The following is a 19,461-nucleotide window of genomic DNA, read 5'->3' on the forward strand; positions in this document are numbered from 1 at the left end:
ACCGTTGCGGAAGTCATTGAAAATCCTCTCTTGAAGCAACTAAAAAGAACCAAAGCCGAGATTACCATCTGGGATCTCATGTGTACTTCAAAGGAACATCGCGAAAAGCTTATTCGCTCACTTGACATCATCTCGGTGCCTACAGATATCACACCTGACTCATTGGTTAACCACGTCACGAGAGATGCTAGAGAAAAGGCCATAGTTTTCACTGACAAAGACTTGCCCAAAGAGGGGGGTGCTCACAATAAAGCCCTCTATCTAGTGGTTGGATGCAAAGGACAAAACATCCCCCTAGCGCTCGTAGATAACGGTTCGGCAGTTAACGTTTGCCTATTGCGAACCGCCCATTGCTTGGGGCTAGGAAACGATGACTTCCAAACCTCCACGTAAGGGGTACGAGCCTATGATAACTCTCGAAGGCCTGTGTTGGGAAAAATCAACCTTACCATACAAACCGGGCCTGTGGCACGCACCACGGAGTTTCAAATAATCGACATCAAGCCCACTTTTAACCTCCTCTTGGGGCGACCTTGGCTCCATGACTTAGGAGGTGTGGCTTCTACCTTGCACCAAATGGTTAAACTTAACCATAACGGGGTAATACTGGAAATCCGCGCCCCTCCTCTCGACATCAGTTGTACTATGGTTGGAACGGCCGAAACTACAGACGACCTTTATGGGTTTCAAATGGATGAAGCAATCCAGTTCATCGAAGACTATGATCCAGCATTCCTAGACCCGCGCGCATCCCGAGTCATACCTAGAATGCTGGTAGCTCAAAGTTATTTCCCAGGAACCCCATTGGGCATAAGGAAGAAGGAATGCACATTCCATCCTTTGGCTTAGGCTATGAACCAACGGAGGAAGATATTGCTGACCGCCTGTCTGGGCTACGCCTTAACAACGCCAAACAAACCACTCTCCTTCCCCCGTATCAAAGAACCCTTAATGGGATGTTCGTTCGGGAAGGAGAAGAACACCCATGATGTGATTTCCCTGAACCCTTCCTTTAGGATGGCTTGCTAAAACCCGGATTTGAAATTTTCCATGACTGCCACACCTTGGATGAGGCACCCCACCTCACCAAGACCAAAAAAGCTGAAATATTGGACAACCAGGCTCTATGGAAATTGTTTAACGAATCGAGGCCTATGGAGGACGAGACTGTGATGACTACCCTAGCTTTACAAGATGAAGGTTTCGATCCAACCCGGTTAATCTCTCCTGCATCAACACTAGAAGAGATCGAGAACGGATGGGTGAAGACATTTCAGTGGGTTAACGCAAAAGAATAGAATTCAAGATGAGTACCGGTGAAGGACCAAAGTTTTACGAGACTGAACCCAAGGCTTGAGCCATATAGAGCACCTTAGTAAAAAGCGCATAGTAGTTCTTTAGATTGGTAGAAAAGAAATAATAAAGACTTTAGATGGTCCTAAAACCCCTTAGAATATAGGTTAATTTTATTGCAGTGTGTTTTCCTTACTTTCCAAATTAATAAAGGCGTAATATTTGTCCTAAAAAACTTTTATTCTAACACTAAATGAGCACCAAACGCACTTGCAAAGAGGCAACCCACTCTAGGCCCAATAAACAAGGCCCACTCGGTCTTGAATCGTGACATCGAAATTCATCAAACCCCAAAAAAGAACCACATTATCATATTAACAAAACATAAGGGTCTAACCCATGCAACCCAAAGAAAGCAAAAGAAACCATGCAAATGTTGCTAAAAAAAAAACTCATAAAAATAAACGCCGCCCCCGGCATCAACACGCACCTCAGCCCACTCAAAAGCCTACACAAAGATCTTCCACACACTAACCCAATTCACAAAACCGTTTCGAGTTACGAATAGGAAAAATTAATCCGGACAAAAATGTGTCTCACGCTATCAGTCAATAAAGCCTCCGAAATAGCCTCAAAATTGATTTTAATACGAGTAAAAAGCAAAACACAAAACGAAGAAAAAAGAAATAAATGCAAGAACATGTGAAGCAAAGCGTCAAAACGACCGCCCAGAAATCATTTTCAGCGCCCGGGGCTGGGCGCCGAAATCTTTGACGCCCCAGCCTGGGCGTTGAAACTCTCTGCTTGCCTAACTTATTTTCAGAAGTGCTCGTCATTTTATCCGCACATAACGGAAAAATAACGAACACTTGGGGGGGTACATCACGTATCCTATGCGTACCAAAAAAAAAAATATAGCCGTACAAAAAAAACAATGGAATTTCATCTTTATACGCGGCTTACGGCAAAAAAAAAACAACAGACGAAAATAATGATGATACTTCACTCATTTGACCGATTAAATAATATGCTTCCACCTCAGGGCATATCTATTAAAATTCGGCATCCTAAAATTTATTCTAGCTAGAACTACGCGCGACCTGATTCTAACAAAGATACGTAGGCAATCCTATTTATGCATTCGGTCCAATTAAATAAAAAATATATATACATTGTGCAAAAGTGTTAGACATATATAAAATATAGAAAAAAAAAGGGGAGAAGAAAAACGAAGTAAAAAATAAAATACGCCTTTATTAAAAAATAATAAGAAGGAAAACAAAAGTGCTAAGAAGGAAAAAACAAACACAACTGAAATAAATAAAAGAGCATCTACACCCTAGCAAGAACTACACTATTCTAGTTCTTACGGATCATCAAATAAAGTCTTGTAGAGGGCAATGTTCGCAGGATCCACCCCCACGGTCTTCTGCGCTGCCCCTATATCAATCTCCATAAGAACCGGCTCCTGGACACTAACTTCCAAAGATGTCAAGGCTTCAGAAATATTCTCAGTTTGAACAGTTATAGCCCGCCCAGCCTCAAGGGCACGGACAATGGTGGGGGAAGGATTATCAACATCAACCGGATTAGTCACTGTTTCTACTGGCGGCTGAACTTTCCTAACCCATACATTGTTCCGGCGACGATCTCCGCAAGAGATTGCATTTCTTTTACCAACGACAGGCCCCATCATGTTAGGCATCTTCTTAGGCCTAGAACTGGAACGGGGAGGAACCTCCTTTCGCTTTCGATCAGGACGAGCTTTCACAGTCTTAATACCATGGGTGCGAGGATTGGCAGAATCACGGCCCTCATATCTAACCCGAATACGAGGTATCAAAAGCTCAGCCGGCTCCCCATTTTGAGCCTCGGTCCTCACAGCTTTATCATCGGAACTCATCCACAACTTGAAGTTTTCAGAAAGACCCACAAAGCGATTTGTAACTACGGCCCCACGCGGGAGACCATCATAATACTTAGCCCATGCTTGAACCCGCGCTTGTGAAAAGGCCGCTACTTTAGGTGGTACCGTATCAGAAAAGGGGATAGTCTGCCTTAAGCCGTATTGACGCATGACTCGGTAAGGAAAGATATAAATGGGCCGGGATAGCTCCAACAAAGAAACCTAAACCGATACATCGGACCCCCCTGTCATAGTAGTCAAACCCCACCACGGTACCACCCACTTAATAGAACAGATACCATGAGTGAAAAAGGAGGCCCACTCGGCCTCGTCCTGGCCTCGGTGCGAATACTTCCGGTTACCCAAGGCTATAGGGCGATAATGTTTAGGATCGGCAGGAATTTCCAAGAGCCTAAGTCGTTCCATGAGCCAAATCTGCAAAAAACGGGTACGATCAGATCAAAAAATAATAAATAAACAAACAAAACCTGGGGCGTAGTTTCAACGCCCAGGACCAGGCGCCGAAAATTCTAACGCCCAGCCCTGGGCGCTGAAACTCAGCTCCAAGCAGGACGAATAAAAAGGAAAAGATCGATTACCTGCAGCAATAGGGGGCTCCCCTTAAAATATTCAGATTTGGCATCCTTCTTCAGCTCATCCGCACTCAGTAAAGTCTCGGCAACAACCAACGGCATAATAGAATAGCAACTTTCCATCTGGCTAATCAAGGGGATCAACCTTATGTCACCGGACTCACCATTGTTATTCGACAGCAAATAATGATTCAACAAGCAAAATACAAGGGCTCGAATGTTCAATTTCTGTTCGGTCATATTTTTACTAGGTCCAAAGTGATGTTTTACAAGCTTTGCTAAATTAACCTCATCACCTACAACAATCTCAGCAAGCATATTAGCATCTAGTCCTAGGAAAGCCCCTATGGTTGTTTTACCCTCTTCAATGGTGCCAGGGGTGGCAGGAGTAGCATTAGTAGGAAACCAAGGACCGCAACAAATTCATCTGGGAAAGGACATATTTCGTTGCCCCGAAAGACAAAAACATGATGATCAGAATCCCAAAAGCTTAGGGCTGCATGCAGAAAGTTATAATCAATATTAATTTGTTGTAAGCCTAAAAGTGCCTCTAAGTGGTATTCTTTCAACAAAGCCTTTTCTGTAGGAGTAAGGGCTCGTAGCCAACGCCTAACAGCTCGTTGGAGTGAGAAGGGAGGAATCGACATGACAAAAGCAAGGAGGAATTAAAGCTAAGCAACTACAAGAGAGAAGAAAATTGAGAGTGATAGAAAATAGGGACGTATCTAGCCCCTATATATAGCTGAAGACATCAAGTGACATCCTGATCCCATTCGGAAATGCGTTAAGAAATCCGAAAACCAAAAATCGCCAGGAAAGAGCTTTCAGCGCCCACGGCTGGGCGCCGAAATAATTAACGGCTAGCCTTGGGCGCTGAATATGCAGCCCAAGGCCCAGATTTCACAAAACGCGGAACATGAAAGGACTTAAAACCGTGTTGCTAGACACGAGTCCCTATTGCAATTAAGATCAAGCCCAAAAGCACCTTTAGCACCCAAATATCAAAAATGAATGTTAAAACTTGGTCAAAACTTAGACTCGTCTCAAGGACTTAAAATGAATGTGTACACTTTTCAAAACAAATATGAGCGAAATAAATATCAAGGTCATTCTTCGAAACACCAAAAAAAATTGTTAAGTCGTTGGTTTCTCAAAATGAAAAATATTTGTTTGTCAAAAGATTAAATCCGGGTCAAGCTAAACCGGATATTATTGGAAAATAAACTTTGTCACCCGGAAACTGAAGTCGCACTCCACGACTTCGCCAAAATAGAACACCACTATAAAGGCCGCTCGCACATACGAGCACAACCCCAAACATGATTAAAAGACGTTATAAAATACGTACCTCTCTTGGCGAAAAATGACCGACGAGCCCAAGTGCTTGGGGGCTCGCGAAAAAATATATACTCCAACAAAGAGTGTGCGGAGTTAAAATCATATTCCCAGACTACGCTACACGCAGTCCCATGTTTGGATAAACTCAAAAGAGCCGGTTTCGACCTCAGAGAAAGGTCGTCGTTGACACTTGTACATGGTCCTCGAATCAAGGACCAAGTGGTGGCAAAAATCGAGCCGTAAGGACTAGCTCAAAACCACAAAAGAAGACGGTCACGAGACAAAGGTCCGTCTAAACCCGTTGTCAACCCACATTCAGGTTACAACTAAGTCCGAGCATCCCTCGAAAGAATTAGCTCCTACAAGAATGAATAAAAAAGAAATTCTCAAGAGAAATCACAAGAAAAAATGAAATAGGGACTTGTCCACCTCAATCAGGCAAGACCGCGGCACGCGAATCCCAAATCAAAAAGACGAATTCAGGTTCGCTCACCTCCAGCGAGCGGGGCGTCCACCCTTAGCGGACAGGGCTCGCCCACCTTCAGCGGGCGGGGTCTGCGTCACTAGCCGCGCAGGTCCTCAGTTTTCAAAAAATAGAATCTTCAATAACAAAATGAAACAGGCTCGCCATCTTCAGCCGGCGGGGTCTACGCCACAAACCACGTAGGTCCTTATTTTCAAAAAGCACAAACAAATTTCAAAATAGATTCGTCCACTTCTATCGGACGGGGTGTTCACCCTTAGCGGACAGGTTCGCCATCTTTAGCCGGCGGGGTCTACGTCACAAACCGCGTAGGTCCTTATTTTCAAACTTCAAAAACAGATTCGTCCACTTCTATCGGACGGGTGGTCCACCCTTAGCGGACAGGCTCGCCATCTTTAGCCGGCGGGGTCTGCGTCACTAACCACGCAGGTCCTTAGTCGCTGCAGCGATAACTTTTTCGGTTTTCCCTTTTTCCAAAAATTAAAGGATTGGTTTTTCGTTTTTCCAAAAAAAAACGATGTGCTGGATTTTCCTTCGTTTTACGTCCCATAAAAACAAGGGGGTTTTCTCATTTAGCTAACCCTGAAAATGAGAATCTTTAAAAACATTTTTACCTCGTGGTTGGGCTTGGCCAGGCCCAATTACACTTTATAGTTTTGATTTCGAAAACATCTGTAGCTACTCCCAATGACAAAGTGAGGGAGTTTCTACGCTTCTTTAGATACTTCCAATGACAAAGTGAGGGAGTTTCTATACTATCCGTTGACAAATCCCAATGACACGTGAGGGATATGTCGACACTTCAAGTGATGACCCTTAAGTCCATGACTTGTGTGACGCACTCCGTCTAATACTTTGACCATCGTCTTACTCCAAGACTCAGTCAAAGTGGGGGGCTAACTGTAGACACCTACTTTTGTCCCCATTCCCGAAAGGAAAGGTTCGACGATGAGAACATAAATCTCCACTTGACAACGCATCTCCTATAAAATAACGAATCTCAATCACCCTTTTCATTTCACCCGAAACCTGCTATTTATAGAAACCTGTTATTTATGGAAACCTGCTAAAAATAGTAACTACCGTAATGGGCAGTTGTTAAAAGTGGCAAGTCATAAAAGATAGAAACCTGTCAAAATTAGGTGTTGCACTCCAACATAAATCCTAAATGAGATAAAAGTTGCGAGAGAATCCTATTCCTAATACGATTCGAAAATAAGAGATACGTATTAAATTAAAATCCTAAACGAGCCTAGAGTTCGTAACGGGCCCCGATGCATTCCATCATAAAATTAATACGCACTAAAGGACTCGATTAAGTCTCATACACTCCGGATTCTAAGAGTCCGATTCTGACAAAGAAACGGCCCAGACCCTATTTTCAACGCCTGGCTCTGGGCGCCGAAATCTTCGGCGCCCAGCCCTGGGCGCTGAAATTACCTGGGACGTGTTCTTTCCTAATTCCTCGTGGGTTAGAGTTCTACAATTCTATCTTTCCACGAACTCTTTTCTATAAATATAGCCCCAAGTTCGACGTGAAAAAGAACACACACAATTCATATTCAGAGTATTGACTCCAACCCCTAAGCCTAAGCCTCACGCTGCGAAATTGATCACGCGTTCTGTCGCAATCGATCCTAAAATCGAACAGAACGTATCCTGTCCCGTAGTTTGAGATTCGTTAAATAAAAGGAGAAATAGCAAAGTCAAAGTGGTTAGTTTTCTGAGAACCGTGACGCACCTCTCAAGGGTGCGTCGTAATGTGTCCCTTTTCCATGATTTAATTGCTTTCCTTGCCCTTTTATGAGCTGTTAAACTAATTTAATCTGATTGTTCTATCACGCCTAATAAAGATAATATTTTTTGGGAAATTGGATTATCATGCTAGGTCCCTTAAAACAATCTAAATCAGATAATCGCGCTCGATTTAGTACTATATGTTGCATATTGCTAAAATCAACTCAGATTAGTTTAATAGTTAACACATGTCCCTTCAATTATTTATGCTGAGCTAGTAAGGATATCCTGCCTCTGGAGTTATCGAAGAGCGAGTACTCCTCTCAGTAGTTACAGTCCCCCCTCAATCTCTACCTTGCGGGTGTATGTTGAGAGATCCCCACACCAGGGATCACAAGGGAACCTACGGCCGTCATGGTCAAACATAATTGCACTCCCTTTATGTCACGATAACCGGGTTTTGTCAGTTTTTCTCATTGTCGTTAAAAACTGAATGACGACTCCTATATTACTAGTTAATTGGGTGTAAACTCACAGGAAATCCAATTACACTTGATTTGACAAAAAGAAGCGTCACACCCACGAGGGACGAGGTCACGCATTAGCCCCGTGCTTTTTCGACCCCCCTCACACACCTTTTAACTCAATTTTTAAGTTTGGAACTTAAGGCTCTTACTATGTTGGTTAGATTTTAAGTGAACTAAAATCCTTAATCATGCAACATAATCAAACTTAAAACATGCATAAGATAAATGTGATCTAGTATGGCCCGACTTCATCTTGAAGCTTCAACTTCAAATTCCGTCTTGAAAATCTCCGTGGGAGGCTTCATTTTCTTCAAATAGGATAAGCTATAATTAAACTAATTACAACTATTTGAAGGTACGCAGATCATATTTGAATTGAAAAACAAATTTGGTACTTTAGACCAATTACATTCAAATTAATGGTACGCAGACCATATTTTTCTATCCTATTTGGGCCATACTAGTCACTTCATAACCTGCAAAACAGTACATATACAATATATATCATTCACCCATTCATTATCATGAATGGCCCATATAATTGGTTACTAAAACACGTTGTGCATTACATAAATATTTGCAGCAATTAATCAAGGGCACCAATAATCTACCAATTATTCAGTCCTTATTAATTCTAATCAAGTTGTTTAACCTTAAAGGATTTGTAGACCTAATCAAGAGTTTATGACTAAAATTGCTCCCACTTAAACCAATAAATTCATATGCTTTACTAATTTTAAACATAAAAATGTATTTCTAGTCTAACCGGAAACATACAAATTTAATTAAAATTTAAAGCTCATATAAATTTATAATTGAATCCACTTGTTTAATTTATTTTCAGTTGGATTTAAATTAAATCAAGGTTTTTAATTTTAGTAAAATAATTAGAATAAATGAAAATTTATAATAATTATAATATTCAAAATTTAAAATCCAAGAAAACAATATAAATTATTAATTTTATAATTAATTAAAATTACATGAACTGAAAATCTCAAATTAAAATTTAAAACGCAACAATCGTAACATGACGAGCACTTGGACTTGCGCCCAAGCCCCGTCGAGTGCATGACCAATCGCTGGCTTATGGCACACCGCAGCAGCAGCCACGCGCAAACGCAGCAAGCCAAGCCACGCTTGCGCGCAGCCTGCTTGCCCGCATGCATCGCAGCAGCTAGTGTAGCAGCGCTCGCTCGCTCGCGCGCAAGCAAGCCCTCGAGGCGACGCATGTTGGTGCGCGGAGCAGCGATCGCTGGGCGACCCAGCTCTCGCCCTCGCGCGCGCGCCTCTCCTCGTGCCACGCCATCGCCCATCGCCCATAGCACACAACACACACGCACAGGCTCCCTTGCCTCGTGCGCGCCATGCGCTAGGTTGCTCGCTGCATTCGTACCGCACGGGCGACGAGCTCCCTTGCTCGTCGTCGCGTGCCCGCACTATATAACACCCCTTAAGGGTAACACGTAGCTTCCATTGCTTTGTGCGTGCAACATTCATGAGCGTTTTCATAAAAATTTAAAAAATTTTAATTCAAAATTAATGACAAATTATTAAAACATATTAATTTCATAATTTTAGGGCGGAAAATCGAAAATTTATTAATCAATTAATTTTCCATTAACATGGATTCAAATCTAGGTCATAAAAATTAAAAATTTAACATAAATTAACAATTTTTATGGTGGATTTTAATCATTGGTACCTAATTAAATTATTAATTAATCATGAAAATCAAATCAATTCTAAATTATTCGAATTTCAACAAATTAATCATAATTACAAATTAGGTTGTATAATTAACAAGTCTAGGCATTCATAATTGTTAAACATATACAGTAGGTTAATAAAAAAAACTCAAGATTTATCAACAAGAATCGCAAATACTTAATTTAACATCTTAAATTTACAAACTTTTGCGTTCGAAAAACTAAAACCTCCGAAAAGTCATAGTTAGACTTCGAATTTGGGAATTCTGGGTTCGGCCGAAAAACACTATTTTTGTCAAAATTTTAGAATGCCTTTTACATGCGAAATTGACACAAAAATCACTTGATTCGGATGAGTAACGAAGAAACTGCCGAAAACCTTCGTACATATAATTAAATAAACGCAATTTGCAATTAATTACGAAAATTAATCACCCCTTTAATTCTTTGCAAATTTGTAAAATTTAACCATGTTCATGAAATTTAGATTATGAAAATAATAAGAGGCTCTGATACCACTGTTAGGTTATGATACATATGAATAAACATAAATCATGCTGAAAAACCATAAAGCCAGGAAACATATTACTTACACATAATCATATAGCATAATTTAGGTGCATACACTTTGTAGCGTGCCCTCCCTAGTTGCTCCCGAACCGAACAAGAACAAGTCTTTAGGACTCCAAGTGTCGTCCCTCCGTAGATAGTCCACAGCACGTCCGGATCCGCCTTAAGATTGACCAACTAGAATCGCCCTTAAGGTACTATAATTTTCGGCAATTATGGGCAAGAATGTGACTGAATTTTTGCTCTCAAAAATCACTTTGAATACTTCAAAACTCATTATGAATTGTGAAGCCAGGCCACATATTTATAGGGGTATGGAAAGAGAATTGGAATCCTACTAGGATACGAATTAATTAAATTAGAATCCTAGTAGAACTCTTATTTAATTAATTTATCTTTTAGGATTAGGAATTTAATCATTAAATGAATCCTATACACTTTAGGTTTCGTATGTGAACACAAACACACACACGCACGCATAGCAGCCCACGAGGGGCGCCATGCGCGTGAGCGCGTAGCTTACGAGCACTCGCAGCCCACTGCCATGAAGCCCACACGCTGCCGCAGCCTTGGCGCGCGCTGGGCCTGCCTTGCGGTGGGCCTGGCGCAGCCTTGGCTGGTGCGTTGTGGCGCGCGTTTCTCTTGCTGGACGTGGGCCTGGCTTCGTGTTGGGCCTTCGTCTAGCAAGCTCGTCCGATGCTAATTCGTACGACGCGCTTCCGATTAATTTCCCGTTTCCGGATTTCATTTCCGATACGAACAATATTTAACATTTCCGATTCCGGAATTAATTTCCGTTTCGAACAAATTTTAAATATTTCCGTTTCCGGAATTATATTCCGATTCCGGTAATATTTCCGATTCAGACAATATTTCCGTTTCCGGCAATATTTCCGATTCCAGCAATATTTCCATTTCCATTAATATTTTCCGATACGTACCATGTTTCCGTTTCCGACAACATCTACGACTTGGATAATATTTATATTTCCGATACGATCCATATTTCCGTTTCCAGCAATATCATCGTTTCCGGAGTATTCATTTCTTGCTTGTGACGATCTCAGCTCCCACCGAAACCAAGATCCGCCGATTCCGAATATCCATAGATGGATTTTTTAATGCCATTAAATACTTGATCCGTTTACGTACTATTTGTGTGACCCTACGCGTTCAGTCAAGAGTAAGCTGTGGATTAATATAATTAATTCCACTTGAAATGAAGCGGCCTCTAGCTAGGCATTCAGCTCACTTGATCTCACTGAATTATTAACTTGTTAATGAATTTTGAACCGCATTTATTAGACTTAATATTATATACATACTTGGACCAAGGGCACTATTTACTTCAATATGTCCTTCACCCAAGGTGCATTAAGTCTAATACCAAGGTTCAGATTAATTACGAACAATTAATTCAGTGAGATCAAGTGATCGGTACAGCTAGCTGGAGCAATGCTTCCGATCAGTGAGTTCTAATGATTATTAAGCTCACAACTTACTTTTGACTGAACCTACAAGGTCACACTAATGACACGTAATAGATCACCAGATTAAATGAATTGAAAATTCATTTAATAGCTTTTCGGGAATTAGTTTTGGAAAACGTATTATACGATACGACCTTGCATCGGAATCGTATATCGTATCGCGAATATTCGTAAGCTGGGCCAAACGAATAAATTGTATCGTACGACGGTGATTCGTCGTATACGAAACGACAATTAATATCGGAAAGATATTAATCGCGAATACGAAGGGCATCGGAGTTGCCGGCCGGTCGAGCCAAGCACGCAAGCATGCAAGGCTTAACGAGCCAGTAAGCTCGCGAGCAAAGGCTAGCAGCCAGCCCGCGTGTGGACGCGAGCACGCAACAGCAGTGCAAGCAACGAGCAGCGACGAGCGAGCAGGCCCATGGCCCAGCTGCTCGGTCGCACGCGTTGTGGGCTTCGGGCTGCAGCGTGTGTTGCTGGGCGGCGGGCTGTGGTCCGTGTGCCTGTGTGTGGCCAATCAAGGCTTATTAGTCTTGGCCGGTTACATCATTAATACAATAGGGCTATTGTATTATTCCACACAATTGAGTACACACAAGTTTTCCAAACCCTAAACCTATTTAGAATTACGTTCTTCGGTTTTCTCTCTCTGAGAAAGCTGTTCTTCTCAAAAGCAAAAACTCTTGATTGATTGTCTAAGCTACGGTTATCAAGACGGATCTGATTGTGTCGGTGAACCAAGTAGAGGAACGACAAGTGGAGTTCTAAGTTCGTGTTCGTTGACAGATTACTAAGGAAAATACGCTTCGAATGTAAGTATGCTTAATCTATGCTTTATACATGTTTCCTGGCTTTGGGGATTATTTCCGTACATGTTATATGTTTAACTGTATTCCCCTATAGTGGTATCACGATCCTTATGTATTCAAAGCATGTTTAAGCATGAATTTTTTGTGTTTTTGCAGTTGTCTAATTTTTTGGAATTTTTGTTGATTTTTCGGAAATTTTATGGATTATTGGATTTATTGCGTAACCTGTTCTGAAATCAAAAAGATTCGGTTTTTCGACTTTTCTGACCCTAATCTGTAATATCTCGTATTTTTATAATATTTATAAATATATTTTATTATATTTATAAAAACATTTTACGATTTATTAACATTTGAATAATATTTAAATGTATTTCATTTAAAGTATTCTAATTAATTGGAATATTTATTATTTTAATTAATTACGAAATGAATTTAATTCTTGAGTCGGGAAATTAAATGAGTTGCAAATGATTTTTAAAGCTTCGGGCTTTAAATAAAAAGTCCAGTTCATTTTATTAATCAAGCCCAATCCAAACAGTTTAATTTAAATCCTAAGCTAGCCCAATTCATTTAATTCCTAAGCCCAACTCAAATATCCTAAGCCTAGCCCATCAAGGGATTAGGGAGCCTATAAATAGACTCCCCCATCATTAAATGAACCCCTAAAATTTCATAAAGCCCCTTTTTGATTTCTTGCACCTCACTCCTCTCCTCTCTTTGCTCGGCACACCGCACGCCCGCTCAGCAGTGCTCGTGCGCTCGTGCTGCTCGGCCTCACGCCCAGCGCTGCGTGCCTCGCGCCCTTCGCTCGCACGCTCCCTCTCTTCCTCTCTCCCTCGCGCACAGCGCCCACACTCTCGCCTTCTCTCGCTCTCTCCTCGCGCACAGCGCGCCCCTGCTGCCCTCGTCCCCTCGTTGCAGCGCGCGCCCCTATTGCTCGTCGCCCTTGCTGCGCGCACACACACGGTCGTGTGTGTGTGTTGTTTGTTCGTTGTTCAATTCTTTTCGCCCAATCACATTATATTCGTGGTTGTTCCGTGCTATAGGCCGGATTGGTATAATTCTCTTCTTCCTTACCTATTCTATTTAAATTCCGTATTTTAAATTATTATATTAATATTGTTTTGAGTAATTAAAATGCTGGGAACCGGTTATGAATACCGTGGTTTGAGGATTTGTGTGTTGTGATTCATTAGGTTTGTTTTAATTATTAAAGGATGAATTTTCAGATTTGTTTATTTAATAAAGCATTGATTTTTATGATATTAAACTAGTTTTATTGGAATTTTCAAGTTAGGGTTTTAACCTAGACCTAATGAGTCAATTGATTAGCATAATTAGGTGATGATTTTAATTATGATAATCAATTATATTTTCAGATTTGAATAAAGGTTAAAGTGTTGATTTTTATTGATTTTTAAGACGGAAAAAGAATGTTTTTGTACTAGGGATTGATTTCGCAAATTGAGACGATTTTATTATTGAAAAACGATTGAATTCTAAAGTTTAAAGGAGGTTTTAACTTTTATAAAGTTGCTGGAAATTTAATGAACATGGAAATAATTTAAGTTTCATTATTTTGATGATAGGAGGTGATTTCTAGTTGAGTGCTCGTTATTGCAAAATGGCCCCTACGCTTAGGTATTCAAGGTACGTACAAGTCTAGGGCGACCACACCTTTTTGTCAATGACATTACATGATTGTTGATGATGTGAATTACATTACGTGGAACGAGCACGTGATCTGTGATGTTGGATTTGTTGGATTAATTGTTGAACAAGCATGTTGAAATTATTATGAGTATGGATTTCATTGTCAATCATGTTGTTCAATATTTATGCATGTATGGTTTATTTCACATGCAAGGGATGGATTATTTATTTGTATGCTATTGTACGGGATGTCTAGTGTGAGGGGGTCGAAAAAGCACGAGGCTAATGCATGACCTCGTCCCTCGTGGGTGTGACGCTTCTTTTTGTCAAATCAAGTGTAATTGGATTTCCTGTGAGTTTACACCCAATTGACTAGTAATATAGGAGTCGCCATTCAGTTTTTAACGACAATGAGAAAAACTGACAAAACCTGGTTATCGTGACATAAAGGGAGTGCAATTATGTTTGACCACGACGGCCGTAGGTTCCCTTGTGATCCCTGGTGGTGGGGATCGCTCAACGTACACCCGCAGGGTAGAGATTGAGGGTTCGGGGGACTGTAACTACCGAGAGCAGTACTCGCTCTTCGATAACTCCAGAGGCAGGATATCCTTACTAGCTCAGCATAAATAATTGAAGGGACATGCGTTAACTATTAAACTAATTTGAGTTGATTTTAATAATATGCAACATATAGTACTAGATCGAGCGCGATTATCTGATTTAGATTGTTTTAAGGGACCTAGCATGATAATCCAATTTCCCAAAAATATCATATTTATTAAGCGTGATCGAACAATCAAATTTTAGTTAGTTTAACAGTTCATAAAAGGGCGAGGAAAGCAATTAAACCATGGAAAAGGGACACATTACGACGCACCCTTGAGAGGTGCGTCACGGTTCTCAGAAAACTAACCACTTTGACTTTGCTATTTCTCCTTTTATTTAACGAATCTCAAATTATGGGACGGGATACGTTCTGTTCGATTTATGGATCGATTGCGACAGAACGCGTGATCAGTTTTGCAGCGTGAGGCTTAGGCTTAGGGGTTTAGAGTCAATACTCAGAATATAATTGTGTGTTGTGTGTTCTTTTCACGTCGAACTTAAGGGTCTATTTATAGGAAAGAGTTCGTGGAAAGATAGAATTGCAGAACTCTAATCCACGAGGAATTAGGAAAAAACACGTACCAGGTATTTTCAGCGCCCAGCTCTGGGCGTTGAAAATAGGATCCAGGCAATTTTAGCGCCGAGGGCTGGGCATTAAAATTGATGTTTGGGCCGCTTCTTTGTCAGATTCGGATTCCTAGAATCCGGAGTATTTGAGATTTAATTGAGTCTTTTAGTGCGTGTTAACCTTGTGACGGGATGCGTCTGGGCCCGTTACGAACTCTAGGCTCGTTAGGATTTTAATTAATACGTAACTCTTATTTTCGAATCGTATTAGGAATAGGATTCTCTCGCAATTTCTATCTCATTTAGGATTTATGTTGGAGTGCAACACCTAATTCTGACAGGTTTCTATCTTTTATGACTTGCCACTTTTAACAACTACCCATTACGACAGTTACTATTTTTAGCAGGTTTCCATAAATAGCAGGTTTCTATAAATAGCAGGTTTCGGGTGAAATGAAGAGGGTGATTGAGATTCGTTATTTTATAGGAGATTCGTTGTCAAGTGGATATTTATGTTTTCATCATCGAACCTTCCCTTTCGGGAATGGGGACAAAAGTAGGTGTCTACAGTTAGCCCCCACTTTGACTGAGTCTTGAAGTAAGACGATGGTCAAAGTATTAGACGGAGTGCGTCGCACAAGCCATGGTGACCTGTTTTGGCGAGGGTCTCACGAGCCCCCGAGTGATAACATTTGACTTAAGGGTCATCACTCGAAGTGTCGACATATCCCTCACGTGTCATTGGGATTTGTCAACGGATAGTATAGAAACTTCCTCACTTTGTCATTGGAAGGATCTAAAGGTGCGTAGAAACCCCCTCACTTTGTCATTGGGAGTAGCTACAGATGTTTTCGAAATCAAAGCTATAAAGTGTAATTGGGCCTGGCCAAGCCCAACCACGAGGAAAAATGTTTTTAAAGATTCTCATTTTCAAGGCTAGTTAAACGAGAAAACCCCCTTGTTTTTATGGGACATAAAACGAAGGAAAATCCAGCACATCGTTCTTTTTGGGAAAAACGGAAAACCAATCCTTTAATTTTTTGGAAAAAAGGGAAAACCAATCACATCGTTCTTTTTTGGAAAAACGGAAAACCAATCCTTTAATTTTTGGAAAAAGGGAAAACCGATCACATCGTTCTTTTTTGGAAAAACGGAAAACCAATCCTTTAATTTTTGGAAAAAGGGAAAACCAATCCTTTAGTTTTTGGAAAATGGGAAAACCGATCACATCGTTCTTTTTTGGAAAAACGGAAAACCAATCCTTTAATTTTTGGAAAAAGGGAAAACCGATCACATCGTTCTTTTTTGGAAAAACGGAAAACCAATCCTTTAATTTTTGGAAAAAAGGGAAAACCGATCCTTTAATTTTTGGAAAAAGGGAAAACCGATCCTTTAATTTTTGGAAAAAGGGAAAACCGATAAAGGTTATTGCTGCAGCGACTAAGGACCTGCGCGGTTAGTGACGCAGACCCCGCCGGCTAAAGATGGCGAGCCCGTCCGCTAAGGGTGGACGCCCCGTCCGAAAAAGTGGACGAATCTTGTATTTGAAATTTGAAAATAAGGACCTACGCGGCTTGTGACGTAGACCCCGCCGGCTAAAGATGGCGAACCTGTCCGCTAATGGTGGACACCCCGTCCGATAGAAGTGGACGAATCTATTTTGAAATTTGTTGTGCTTTTTTTGAAAATAAGGACCTACGTGGTTTGTGACGTAGACCCCGCCGGCTGAAGATGGCTGTAGACACCTACTTTTGTCCCCATTCCCGAAAGGGAAAGGTTCGATGATGAAAGCGTAAATCTCCACTTGACAACGCATCTCCTATAAAATAACGAATCTCAATTCCCCTTTTCATTTTACCCGAAACCTGCTATTTATGGAAACCTGCTAAAAATAGTAACTCCCGTAAAGGGTAGCTTCTAAAAGTGGCAGGTCATAAAAGATAGAAACCTGTCAGAATTAGGTGTTGCACTCCAACGTAAATCCTAAATGAGATAGAAAACTGCGAGAATCCTATTCCTAATATGATTCGGAAATAAGAGTTACGTATTAATTAAAATCCTAACGAGCCTAGAGTTCGTAACGGGCCCAGACGCATTCCGTCATGAAATTGATACGCACTAAAAGACTCGATTAAGTCTCAAACACTACGGATTTCAGGAATCCTATTTTCAGGAATCCGAATCTGACTAAGAAAACACTTGATTGGGTGTAAACTCACAGGAAATCCATTTACACTTGATTGAATAAAAAGAATCGTCACACCCACGAGGGACGAGGCCACGCATTAGCCTCGTGCTTTTTCGACCCCCTCACAGTGGCGACTCCACTGGGGATAGTGAAGGAAATACTCGTGCTTGTAGGTAATCAAAATAGCCGAAGGGTGAAACGATCCTACCCCGCGTTTATTTCCCCATAAAGTTGGGACGACCTGAAAATCAGCATATTAATGTGAACGGGCAGAACCGCATAACGAATCTCGGCTCCCTCGGGAGTTGGGACTAAGGATACCTTTTTTCGCCAATACCGCATAACCGCATAACGAATCTCGGCTCCCTCGGGAGTTGGGACGACCTGAAAATCAGCATATTAATGTGAACGGGCATGTTGCCCACTCGGTACTTGTGCAGGTAGTACACCTATCCCGAACCCAATCTCTCGCTCATTAGGTCCCTCTCGCCTGCATGCCTCCTTGGCTTGCACTTGCGGGTTGGCCTCTTGAGCGAAATTCGTCTGTTGAAGACACTACCTCGACCGGGGCATGTGTTGGATCTACGATAGAAGCGGTACCAAGCCAGGCGCAAATAACTACCCATAGAAGCCTATCATAAACTACATGACATGTTATTATCGCCTCATGATGAATGTTAGTTATGTGTAGCGAAATATGTGATTGTGTGTGACAAACTATCCTAGAAAACCAACGAACTTAAAAATTGCCCAAACATTCATAGACTAATTTGCCAAAGAGTTATACCGAAATACGTGTTCCGCAAGCCCGAACGATCGCCACAAAAATAAGCGACGCTCGGGATGGCCTGTAACGAATCCCACAAACGCTGCACAACGCGTAAAGGACGTTATTAAGCAAGCACGCAAGTCAAAGTCGCATAAACAGAAGTAGACGTAAACAGAAAACTAGAATCAGCCAGGGATGCATTTTCAACGCCCCTGGCTGGGCGCCAGAATTTCTCACGCCCCTCGCTGGACGCTGAAGTTGCTGCCTGGCCTTCTGGTCAGGCACAGCAACCTCGGTGCCCACGCATAAAGAAAATACGTAGCAAAAAAAAAACTTTTCGAAAAAAATTGCTACGAGGGCGTATGAAAAAGCACTCGATTCCAAAAGCGACTCATATAAAAAAATAACTCTTTGTGTCGTTGTTAGGCCTCCTACGACGACAATGCTCGGCATCAAAACCGAACATGCTAATAACTATGAATGTCACATGGGTAAAGTATTCAAAATATAATGTTCAAATGAAGTTTTCAAAGAAAAATAATGTTCGAATAAAAAAATAAATCCGAGTCTAGACTAGGCTATGCCAAAGTACAATCTAAATCCTAAGTCTTAGTTGTCTTATCCATAGAATCGGTCCTAATACTTGGTGTCGTTCTGCAAGCTAAAAGGTTAAACCATATTGAGTCTCCCTTCCTAACATTTAAATCAATGAGCACCCATATGTAATTGTCATCCCTTGCTAGGAATCCACGGCCTCAATACTCTCTCTCACCAATAAAAGAATATATTATAGTATTTGCAAAATGGAAACAGTCACATTCTGAAAATCATTCCCCCATAGTCGCACAACCCCCAAAGTGAACCTAGGGTGTCAATACCACTAGCACAAAATTAATGGCCTCAAGGCTTATGATCACATTGGGTCACGACTATTATAGTCCTCTTGAGCCACTCGCTCCTTGAAGTACCCCTAAGTACGGACTAAAAAGATTTTCCATGAATACAACATGACAAACCATGAAAATACCCAAATCGGCATGCCATAAGGCTACCATTGGGGTAAGGCAATACACGCTAAGAGAGAAGCCGCACTAATGATTCTAGTCTTGCAAAAATAAGAATTCGATCTCCCCAATTAACTACCTTGCCAACATTAAGCAAAATGGCGCATGACAAACTAACACCCAAGGGTTAAAATCTAAAGTGTCAACCA

The sequence above is a fragment of the Spinacia oleracea genome, chromosome 3, assembly GCF_020520425.1.
Source record: "Spinacia oleracea cultivar Varoflay chromosome 3, BTI_SOV_V1, whole genome shotgun sequence".
Lineage (NCBI taxonomy): Eukaryota > Viridiplantae > Streptophyta > Magnoliopsida > Caryophyllales > Amaranthaceae > Spinacia > Spinacia oleracea.